The following is a 12,665-nucleotide window of genomic DNA, read 5'->3' as shown; positions in this document are numbered from 1 at the left end:
ATTAGAGTCAATCAACTTTTGTTCTTAGAGCTTCTATTTCTATTTTCATCCCTGTAATCTTGCAAATTGTTTTTTTTTCTTTTGCTACTTTAATAAATGCTGGCATGGACATTTCCATTTTAATACAAGTTTAATAAGGAATCCATTTTATTTAATGGTCAGAGATAGCATCATTCCTTAGCTTAAAAGTTGATACTTCCATGCTATGATGGTTCTAAGTTACATAAATTAGTTAATAAAATATTAACATGAGACAAAACCACTACTAACTTAGCTCATGAGAACTTGGCATGTGTCTCTTAACTTGCCTCGGTATGTTCAGCTCGTTTTCATAATAAAAGCAAATTGAACTTGGCAAAAGGCTATCATGACCAACTCTTCAAGGCCCCTTGGGGTTTCAACATGCTTCGTTGTTATTTTTTGTCTTGTTTTGCCTTTGAGTTCCCAGTGTCCACAGAAAATATTTAGTACAATCTAAGTGCTCAGTAAACAATTGTTGAGTGAAAAAATAAGTGAATGTACTCAAATAACTTAGTTTGTCCTAGAAATGGCAACAATTCTAAGAAGGAAGTAGCATGTACAGTAAAGGGCTAAACCTATTTTTTCTAAACCTTTTTTGTGAAAAAAAAATTTTTTTTTGACCATCTAAGTTAATTAAATCTGTTTTCACCTACATCAATATGTAAAATGACACAGTAACTTCTAGTCTTAACTTTCTCTTCTTGAATTTGCTCTCCTAATTTTGCCTTGCTCTCATCATTTTTTTTCTCTATTTACTCACAAATATTACCAAATAAAGCTACATAAAAATAATGACCAGAAGGAAAATATAAGCATTCAGAGGGCAGTGGGGCCTGTTGTATCACAGCAGTTAAGCCTCTTGGGTCACCTACATCCCATACAGGTCTGCTGGGTTCGCGTCTGTCTCCACTTCCCACCCAGCTTCCTACTAATTCACCCACGGGGCATTTGTGATGGCTCCAGTGCCTGAGTTCCTGCCACCCATGTGGGAGCTCCCATTGGAGTTCCTGGTTTCTGGCTGGAGGACGGGCCCAGCCCTCCTGGCTCTTGTAGGCATTTGGGAAATCAACCAGCAAACAGGATATTCTCTCTCTCTCTCTCTCTCTCTCTCTCTCTCTCTCTCTCTCTCTCTCCCTCTTTGCTTTTCAAGTAAAAAAATAAAAATGGCTACACAGTTTACCTCCAGGGTGCTTTAAGCATATTACTATCTCTGTCCTGTCGCTAGAGATTTCCATTTATTTTGTAGAAGTTATGACCTGGAGGTCAGGATTTAAGCTGCCTCCAGGTGACTCCAATGTACAACTAACGTCCAGAATCACGGCTTAGAATGCTTCTCTCTCAGCTCCCCAACTGCACTGATGCCCCTGATCAGGAAGTTCTGAGAGTTAGCAAGGATTTGACATCTAGTTATAAGAAATTATACTTTATTAAGGTATTCCTAGAAATGTTTAATTTTTAAAGTACAATCATAGAATTTCTTGTTATGTTAATCATCTTTAGTAAGTATTATAAATAATTGAAAATATGCCTATTGGTATAATAAAAAACATAGGACTGAAAGTTCACTGCATGAAGCAATGTGTTGATTTACAGATGTTAAAGATTCTGGAGAAATTATTTCTTATATTTTGATGCTAACACATACCAACTAAATATGAGAAAATGAGCAGATTATTTCATCTAGCAGTAACTGCCTTTAACACTAATTACCTGTGAGAGGTATTTTACTCCCCTTTATTTTTCTGATTTATGAGTATGCATTTTAGTAAATTTTGTTCACAAAGGACAAAGCATTACGACTTAATAGTTCACCCTGAATTTATGAAATGTTAAATTTGCACTTCTTTTTTTTTTTTTTTTTTTTTTTAAATATTTATTTATTTGAAAGACTGAGACACAGAGAGAGAAGGAGAGAGAGATAAGGAGAGATCTTCATCCATTGGTTCACTCTCCAAATGACGGCAAAGGCTGGGGCTGGGCCAGGCTGAAGTCAGGAACCAGGAAATTCCTCTTGGTCTTCATGTGGGTACAGGAGCCCCAGCAATTGAGTCACCTTCTGTTGGTTTCCCAGGCATATTAGCAGGGAGCTGGAATGGAAGTGGAGCAGCTGGTACTAGAACTGGTGTCCATATGGGATGGCAGCACAGCAGGCAGAGGCTTAACTTTCTATGCAACAGTACTGGTGCCTATTTGCTGATAATTTCTTTCACCAACTTAACATGCCACAATAGGCATTTTGAAAGAAGCTTCAACAAACTGTTTCTTTACTTCAGAACTCTACATAATCACAAGTACCTAAATATTCATTGTTACTACTTATCAGCAACGTAATTCATGAAGATTATCTACAATAACCTTGTCAAGAACAGCCTGAAGCTGGTAATATTACTGACCTAAATTTATATATATATAATATGTTATATATAATTTATAATTTATAAACTAAATTTATATCATATAGATATAATTATATATATAATATAATATATAATTTGCACTTCTATAAGACCAAGGGGTTTAGTCAGTGAAGAAATGGGTGTTTGTAAAATATGCTGGAAAATGTATGTAATTAAGGAGCAGAAATGTTTCTGACACTAGATGCTTGGGCAAGGGTCCAATTTTTCTACAGGAGTTTGTATATTTTGATATTTTAATTTCTAATGTCTCTTTCTTGTTCTTAAACACTTCCTTGAAACAAGCATTATATAATAATTTCACGGTAATTTTTCTCATTTTTGGCAACAGTTTATTTTCTTGTGTTCATGATGTTAAAGTCTGGAAGACAGCTTCTTCTGTCTTCTTAATAGCACTAATTTCCATTTGCTGTTTTTTGTGCTTCAGGCTTTGCTCAATTGTCTGAGGGCTCTTGGTCCACCATTCCTATTTGCTGCTGAGTAATTAAAATTGGGGGAAGAAGACCTGTGCATCATCCTGTTGACGTATTTCACTGGCAAGAACCAGGGTCCTCTGTTCCATGTCCTCCTCTTCCTTTTCTGAGATGCCCCAGAATATACCGACAAATAAAATCCATATGGTACCAGGTAGCATGATGCCTACTATTTCTGAAGGGTGTTTTTTACTTCCTTATACTGAAGAAAATGTGGCTGGCAAAAATTCTGAAGGTGATGGGTGGGTGAAACTGCTTTTCATACTGAGTGTACGTATGTGCCTTGTGATCATCTTGGGTAGGTAGCCTTTATTTCAAAGAATTAAGAGCTATACTCCTCCAAGTATAATCTGATGGTCTCTGCCAGAGGGCCATGTAGTAGTTCTGAGGGAAACCTGTCTCGTGCAGACACTGTCACTCGTATCTGCCTCATCTGGGGGGTGTTAGGGAGGTGATTGCACTGCTCCGTCGTGGACCCTGACAGGCACAACTTTCTTCTGTGTCCACTCACCATTAAACTTTTGGTTTACCAAGAAGCCTCAATTGATTTCCCTCTAAAGGGATTTTTCTATCTCCTCCCTAGGGCCTATAATGTTGTCTGCTCTTGTTCTGGGAATTCATCCTGAGTGGGGGAGAGAAAATTTAGGGTTTAATATGCCAGCTGCAGATTCACGGCCTTCTTTTTATTATAGAACCTACCCAACCCTTAATTAGCCCTGGCCTCACCACATTCAGACCAGTCTGATTCAGGTTGCTAAGGAAGAATCTCTCATTTGCTTCTGAGTTGGTGGACATACACCCATGTAGTTTACAAACCTGGGGATTTCTGAACACCCTCATGCCCCTTACACAAATATCCAAGCAGTGCTCCCACTGGCCATCCCTTGGGGATACCTGTGCTTCCGGATCCTAGGGCTTACTTGGGGTCTATGGCATGGATCAATTTGGTTTGAATTTAATTTTCTCCAATGGGCTAAACCTATTATCATCCTGTATCTACTTTCCAATTTTACAAATGTTGTTGGCATATCTTGTCAGATACGATTCACCTCATCATTAATTTTGATGGCTTATACCTTTAAACTCATTTTACATTATTTTATGCGACTTTTCAAGAGGGAGGGGAGATAAATGTAAGTCCTTAGTCTGGCATGTTTAGACAGAAGAGAATCTTCATTTTCTGTATGAATTTGGACATCAAGAAACATGATTTTAAATGGTTCTGTATACTTTCTGAAGTGTCTTAGTATACTAAAATTATAGTTATGCATAAATAGATGGCTTTGAACAAGTCCACAAAATTCCAAAATTTATCAGATACAGGGAACAGAGGTTGGGATATTATCTTTATTTGGAATTTATTTGTAGGATTAGTCAAGAAAATGTTCATCAAAGTAATTAACATGAAAAGTCTACCTTATAATATCATCCAAATAATGGTCTCCTTTGGATCCTCATTAGACCACAGACTATACAGCACATTTTCCATCTACTGCCAAAGAGAAAAACTTTTACTCCAACAGAGACAAAGTTAGCAGAAAAGCTTTATATTATTATTTAAGATGATTTTTAATTGAAAAGATGAAAAGATTAATTTTTAAATACATGGATAGTATAAATGTTCATAGTTTATGGTTTTTGTTTTCCATAATATTTGGTCATTCACTCTGTCAATGTAGCTGTGCTAAAAAATTTAAAAAGCATATAAAGTGCTTGGGCCCCTGCACCCTTGTGGGAAGCCTGGGAGAAGCTCCTGGCTCCTAGCTTCAGATTGGCCCAGTTCCAGCTGTTACGGCCATGTGAAGAATGAACCAGAGAATGGAAGACCTCTCACTCTGTCTGCCTCTCAAGTAAATAAATAAATCTTTTTTTAAAAACATATAAATTATTTAGATTTAATCATTTTCAACTCAGCTACAACCAAGCCAATGTGACTAGAATGAGTAACTACACTTCTTTCCCTTACCAGCGTACTATGAATCTTTGCTGATACTGACATAGAGCTTAGAAGTGAGCCCTCAATTCTGTGTTACCTCTAACGTAATGTTTAGAATACCTGTATATAGTTATTTCATATTTTAGGCAGGAAAACTATCAGAAAAAGTGTGCCAGTGATGGCAGGTGATAAAACACGTAACTGAAAACACATTTTATTAATAATTGGCATGAAATAAATTGTATGCAATCATTTTCTCGGTCTTATACATGAGAAATGGGACAATTTTCTTGGTTCCAATGTACTCTATTTTCCAAGGAAGAGTTTTCAAATTATAATTATCACCTGGACTCTGTGCATTTAACAGAAACAGGCTCCATGCATCATTCAATCTTGCAAGTGAACAAAGCACACATTGAAAAAATGAGGCAATAAACAGAAATGGATCAGCTCATATAGCCAAACATAGTAATCCTTCTTGAGCTACAATTTCACTTTCTGAAGGTCCAGTTCTCTGTGGCCAACAATAGTCAGAAAATATTAAATGGACGGCCGGCGCCGTGGCTTAACAGGCTAATCCTCCGCCTTGCGGCGCCGGCACTCCTGGTTCTAGTCCCGGTCAGGGCGCCGGATTCTATCCCGGTTGACCCTCTTCCAGGCCAGCTCTCTGCTACGGCCTGGGAAGGCAGTGGAGGATGGCCCAAGTCCTTGGGCCCTACACCCGCATGGGAGACCAGGAAAAGCGCCTGGCTCCTGGCTTCGGATCAGCGCGATGCGCTGGCCACAGTGGCCATTGGAGGGTGAACCAACGGCAAAAAGGAAGACCTTTCTCTCTGTCTCTCTCTCACTATCCACTCTGCCTGTCAAAAAAAAAAAAAAAGAAAAAAAGAAAATATTAAATGGAAAGTTGCAGAGATAAACACATCTTATGTTTTAAATTGTGCACCATTCAGAGTTCAGAGTAGCATGAAGAAATATCAGCTCTGTCCTGCCTAAGATAATCTTATCTTAGTTACTACTTCACGTAACTTTCATTATAGTTTGTTATAACTGTTCTATCTTATTCGTTATTGCTGCTAATCTCTTACTGTTCTGAACTTACGAATTAACCTCTATTATATGTGTATGTATAGGAAAAATGTCACCTAAGTTTAGTGTTCTGTACTACACCAGGTTAAGGGTGTTATCTGTGGAGACTACCGTACTAGTTCTATGGGAATTTGGCCCCTGAGCCAGGGGAATGAAGTAGACAGGCATACAGGTTAAAATTGATTAGGTTTGTGAGCTGGAAGACCACGCCTTCACCACGCCCCTGTGTGACCTCATGCCCCTACCTGGCTACACCTGAGTGCCCCACCTGCCAATCAGGTTAATTAACCACTCCCCTTTGAAAGTGGAATAAAGTCCTAGGACAGGGTGTGTCCAGCCCTTTCCTTCTTTCTCTTCACCCTGGCTTCTTGCCAGTAGGGGGCTGGCCCTGCACCTTCAGGGTGTGTGGACTTCGGGCCAACCCACCCTATGCTTCCTGACCTAGATGCTCTCCCACGTGGCTGGTTCCTGGTACTTGGAATGAACCCAGATCTACCCCTTTCTCTTAGATAAAGCCCTCACTCTCCTATGCATCTTCCACACTAAATAAAAGCTTAAAATGTACCGTGCTGCCTTATTCATTTATGCCGGTATTTAGAATTCTCCTCTAAATATTAGGCAAGAACCCACTTGGGCTTATTAATATTGGAGATTTATTAATAAGCGTATGGTGATATCATACGGCACCCCAAATTCCGATAACATATGTGGCACCCCAGATGGGACTTCTGGGGAACTTTAAGAGGCCACATTCCAATATATTTTTAAGGGGTCAAATTCCGATATCATTAGGACACCCAAAGGTGACAGAGAATAGAATTGGATGTTGCAGAACTCACTCTCTTCCTCCCTCCTCTCAGTCTCCTTTGCTCCCCAAAACAACCAGGCAAGTTAGCACAGAGGTGGCAGCATCTAAGCAGCCTGCATTAGTCACCCCCTCCTGGAAGAGTAAGGTTGAGCTTCAACTGCAGCTTAAGCACAAAGTGCTTTGGAATGAACTTTTGCTGGGACTAAAGGTCCAGTGTGGTGTTACTGACTGAACCATGTTCCCTCCACATTCCTGTGTTGAAGCATGGGCACTTCAACAATTCATTTCTTAGAGCTTGACTGTATTTGGAGACAGGGGCTTTGAACTGGTGATTAAATTAAAATAAATCCTTAAGGGTTGCCCTAATTCAATCTGACTCATTTCCCTGTAACAAGAAGTGATTTCTGCATGCTGATAGATTCCAAGGGTGCAGGTGCATGGGGAGAGACCCTCCAGGTCTTCTCCAGGGGTGGCAGGAAAGTTATCACTGTCATCACTGGGGCTACACAGGGTTTGCATTAGCAGGAAGCTGGAGCCAAGAGCTGGAGCCCAGAGTCAAATCCAGGTACTCTGATACGGGACTCACGTATATTAACTGGCATCTTAACTGGTAGCTTAAATGTCCACACCTCTCAGACTGCTTTTTAGTGTTGACATTCTTCTTCATTTTCCAAGGTCTATGGGAATCTGATTCTGTTGTTTTCTTGATGATCCTCATTTCTTCGCATTTCTACGCATGTGATTTTTCGCATGTGTTGTAAGTCTTCATAGCTGATTTATGCAAGGTGTCCTCTTAGAACATAACTTCCCGCTTCCTCAGGCCTCAGTTCTGACTCTCACCTCCCTCACAGTGGCATCAGAATCTAAAGCCCTGGCCTCCAGGGAAGAGCAACTTAAGTACCTGTGGCCTGTTCCAGTGAATGCACTCTCTACTTCTTCCTTTATTTCTTCTTTTCTCCCCTCCCTCCTAACTTCTTTTTCTGGCTGTTAACTTATAAAAATTTAAAATTATATTTTATCCATTGATTTTAGTGTATTCTACTGAGCAGATTTATCCAAGTATCTAATCTTTAACAATAACAAAAAATATGGGTTTGTGTACTTACGTTTATTTTCTCATTTTATAAAACTCAAAGTGAGAGGCAATTTTTACTCCCCAAACTCTAAAGGAAAATGGTTTAGTCCTTAATTACTTGTTTGCGCCATAACTGAAATTACAAAAATATAGTATTGCTAAACGTCAAGGAAATCTCCCTTACCAATGATTTCCATGCTGCCACTGAATCTCTAAGGATTGCTGTGACACAAATCTTAAACCCAGGCTTCTCACTAATCCCGTCCACAAATCCTTTCATTTATGACTTCATCATCTCTCTCCTTGATTGCTCCAAGCAGCTGCTTTCTCGTCTCCCCCAGCCAGCTTTTTTTTTTTTTTTTTTTTTTTTTACCGTTTTGCCAAACTTAGTGCCCTATGAATATGCCAGTTACCTACAACAGGGATCCTTGCTGAATAATTGTATATCACAAAAATCGCCTCTGCTCCATCACTGGCCATCACAATGTCCCTGGTTGCAGCTCTCCACCCTCCTCATCATGCACTGTGTGATCTGGTTACAACAAGCATAATGCTCCCTGGACATACTAGAGTTTGGAGGACGCACCAGGCTGTGTAGACGCTGTGTGTTTCACCTCTTGAATATGTGCTCCCGCCCCAGCTTTGTCTGGAGAAGCACAGGACTGATGTCCGCACAGACGTCTGCAATAAAGCCTGACGGTAATCTCACAGCCACATTGGTGACTGCGTTCACTGGGTGTGGGAACGTTTTGTTCACCTGTCTTTGAAACTGCATTATCTTTTGTGATATGTTGGTAACTAATGGGACTAATAAATCCTTGTCCTCCCTCCCCACACCTATGGAGGGAAGCCGGAGGAGTCAACTGTATGGAAACCAAAATGCCAGCTTTGTTACCAAGAGAGATGTTGGAGGAAGTAGGCTCCTGGTTTGTTTTTTTTGTTTTTGTTTTTTGACAGGCAGAGTTAGACAGTGAGAGAGAGAGAGAGAGAGGTCTTCTTTTCCATTGGTTCACCCCCCAAGTGGCCACTACAGCTGGCGCTGCGCTGATCCGAAGCCAGGAGCCAGGTGCTTCCTCCTGGTCTCCCATGGGGTGCAAGGCCCAAGCACCTGGGCCATCCTCCACTACCTTCCCGGGCCACAGCAGAGAGCTGGACTGGAAGAGGAGCAACTGGGACAGAACGAGGAGTGCCGGCGCCGCAGGCGGAGGATTAGCCTAGTGAGCTGTGAAGATGGCCAGGCTCCTGGTTTTGTAGTCCATTGATATGCAGACTCACCACCCATGACAGCCCTGGAAAAGTGCAGGCTTTACCCTTGGTGCCAGGGCTGAGATGGGGCCACAGCAGGAGGCAGCTCCAAAAAAGGAAGAGGAAAGCAGATCCAAGCATCGTTTTCTCCAAGTGAACCCAACCACAAATGCAAGAAGCCATCGAGGAGGCAGAAGGAAAGCAAGAGTGTTACATCAAGCGATATGGCAGGAAGTCACTCCTGCTACCCAGGTACCATGTTTGTTTCCCAGACTACACTGAGGGAAAGACATATGCATGCACCACAGGAAGTTCCTAAACCAGTTATTCATATGGTACATGGGCTCATCTCAGGATCTGGAGCTAAAGTAACCGATTTCAGATCCCAGCTTCTTCACATGTGTACGAAGCCTACTTATAGGATTTTTTGAAGGTTTCAGTGAATTAATATAAAGAATGTCCTTACTGAGTGGCACGTGGTCAGTCAAGGACCGATGATGTAAGTCATCTGCAATTGTTTCTAAAGTGGATGTGTAAAACCTTTCTTCCCTCTCCTTTGTTCCCTTCAAAAATCTGGGTTGAGGGACGCCAAATGTTTGCTGTGGAGGTTGCCATTAATCCAATGATGAGGACGACAGAGGAGAAGGGCAGAGGACCTGAAAAAGTGCAGAGAAAAACCCCAATAAGAACAAGCAAAGGGAGAGAAACCCTTCCTCACTCTTTTGACTTCTGGAAATTAGGTGCCTTCCTGAGGCAGATTTCCAAAATAGCAGAGTCTTAACTGATGGCCTCACAGACCACCAGGGGGGCTTTTCAGGCCTCCAGGACCCAGTCCTTTGCCGCCTCAAAAACACTGGTCTCTGAAATCCTCAATGCAATTGACCCAGAGCTACAAAGCAATCACCAGCAGTTAATTGGAATTCAAATCTCTTAATAGTTCCTTTCCTTCAGCAACTTATGCTACTATTTTAAAATAACACTCCTATCTGAAGAGGAAGCTGGGCGCAGAAGCAATGCAAAGATAGGTGGCGGCCAATTAATGGCTGTTTACACAGTGATCTGCCATCAAAGGGACCCAACAGGCCGGCCCACTGCATTGGCTTTCCGTGTGGTAAGCCAGGACTTCAGCAGAAGTCAGCTTATGAAGAGCCCTGGCAGCTCTGCCAGCCAAGAGTTGGGTCACTGGAAACAGACCTGCCCTGTAGTTCAAGGTCAGAGCCGCAGACCTTGGTCACTCTAAGCTGAAAGCCCTTCACTCGCCCCAGCTTCCAAAGTAGCCACTGCTGTTGAGCGGATGGCCAAGCAGGGTCAGCAACATTGCAGGCGGAACTGTATATTAACTAAAAATGTTTCCCTTTTAGAAATGCCACCTTCCTTCTCTTCAAGCCAGCTCTCCTCCCAGGCCAGCTGGGAGGTGCCTCCCTTATGCTGTACCCCATGTAAACAGAGAGATAGGTTTGAGCCTTAAAGCCCTCCTGATTACTTTTGAGCCCTTTCTGTCAGTTTTATTTGCCTCTCAATGAATGAAAAAAAAATTTGCTCATGGTTTAGACACCTTTCTTAGAGCCTCTAATAATGACTCTGTCCTCAGTTTTAGATCTGTGAGTTTAAACTGCTTGTTGAGGGGTGGGGGGCAGCGCTGTGGCATAGTGGGTAAAGCTGCTGCCTGAGTGCTCGCGTCTCATATGGGCGTTGGTTCAAGTCCGGACTGTTCCACTTCCTATCCAGCTCTCTGCTGCTATGGCCTGGGGAGGCAGTAGAAGATGGCCCAAGCCCTTGGGCCCCTGAACCCACGAGGAGGATCTGGAAGAAGCTCCTGGTTCCTGGCTTTGGATCAGCGCAGCTCCAGCCGTTGCAGCCAATTGAGGAGTGAACCAGTAGGTGGAAGACCTCTCTCTCTCTCTCTCTCTTTTTCTCTCTCTCTCTCTCTGCCTCTCCTTCTCTCTCTCTGTGTAACTCTGACTTTCAAGTAAAATAAATAAATGTTTAAAAAAAACCTGCTTGTTAGATTCATTTTCTCCTGACTTAGAAAAGTAAAATTCTAGGTGCCCTTGCACAAGTAACCTCCGATGGAAGCAGTTTCTGCAAGCTGGCATTGCATCCCCCTGGAGAAACCACCTCCTGCTGAGAAGCCACCTCCTACTGCACCCCTGTCTTGACTCCCAAAGATGCCCCTTTTCAGCATGAAGCAGTCAGAGCAATCATTGCCCAGTTCCCACTAACAAATGTCAGGGTTTCTATCTGGGAAGAGGGAATGTGAGGAGTCAGATGGGTTAACAGATAGTCATGGGGATCCCAATGGAATTTGGGGTATAAAATATTAACTTTCTTCCCCAAAACTTTATCTTTAGCAAGAACAAACAGGCAGCCCTCCTTCCTTTGGAATCTCCAAACTTACCATGAGAATAGCAAGGGAGCTCTTCTGGAGCTCACAGCTTATTGTAAAAACAAGTTACCTATCCCACCCTTAGCAGGCCAGACTGGATGGAGAATTGTGAATGAGGTCTTTTGATGGTTTTTCCCACCCTGGTAACTGAATGCCAATGTGATCAAGTTTTTTTTTTTTTTTTTCCTTTTAAATTGTACATAAAGCCAATCAACACCAGTCCTCTTTGGGTTTTTCTCTCTTGGAAACCCCCCTCCACACCACTCTGTCTGGAGGCCTTTGACTCTAATAAATATTTTTAAATCTCAAAAAAATAACATTCATATCAAGATGAGACATTAAGAAATGTTAATTAAGAAAGGTTGCATGAATATTTTTGAATTATTCAAGGCAAAAAGCATGATTTACAATAGTGTGAAGGACATGTGCATATTTGGTGCTGCTTTGCATTCCATGTCCGTGAGTGAAGACTGTGTGTCTTTGGCATGGCAGAGAATCAGACAACAACAGCAGCAGCAGCATCCTAAGCTTCCAGTTCAATGCTGTATCTCTCCTGCAATACTGTGGGACAAGTATGATCTTGGAGCCAGGGCGATGGGAAAGAAAAGAAACACACTTGCACAGAAACTGATGAGAGGTGACAGAATGAATGAGAGGAGGGATGCATGTTAGTCACTTTTTTGAGACCCTGATGAAGAACAGATTGCTTCTTTCATTTCTCTGTCCAGTACTAACAGTATTCTCTTTAGACTAGAGGGGAAGTAATACAAGTTTGTGCAGGGATATTAGGCACACGAGGCAACCCAAAGATGGTGCCCAAAGGAAGTAAGGTGGGCGGAACCCAAAGTTGTTTGCCACCAAAGCTAATTGGTCATGCAGCATTAGGAGAGATGACAACAACTGATGACAAGTGTACAGGCATATGGCTGGTCCTGTAAAAAATTGCCCTGTAAAATGACCTTTTAAGTAATTGGCTGGTCTTCATGCCCTGCCCCAATAATCCTGAGGTTTTGTACCTTAAAAGGCTTCACTACACACAATAAATGAGTTCCTGCTTGACTTGACTCCCTGCTGTGTCTGATTATCTCCGGGATCAGGGGAGGCTGGGGAATGGGCGAGCGGCGCACTTACCTTTCCTTGGACCCCGTCCATCCTCCTTTGGGTGGATTAAGACCCTACATATTTGCAAATAGCAAGATTGTGGGCATGCCACACAAT

The sequence above is a fragment of the Lepus europaeus genome, chromosome 14 (genome assembly GCF_033115175.1).
Source record: "Lepus europaeus isolate LE1 chromosome 14, mLepTim1.pri, whole genome shotgun sequence".
NCBI lineage: Eukaryota > Metazoa > Chordata > Mammalia > Lagomorpha > Leporidae > Lepus > Lepus europaeus.
This window is presented reverse-complemented; position numbering follows the sequence as displayed.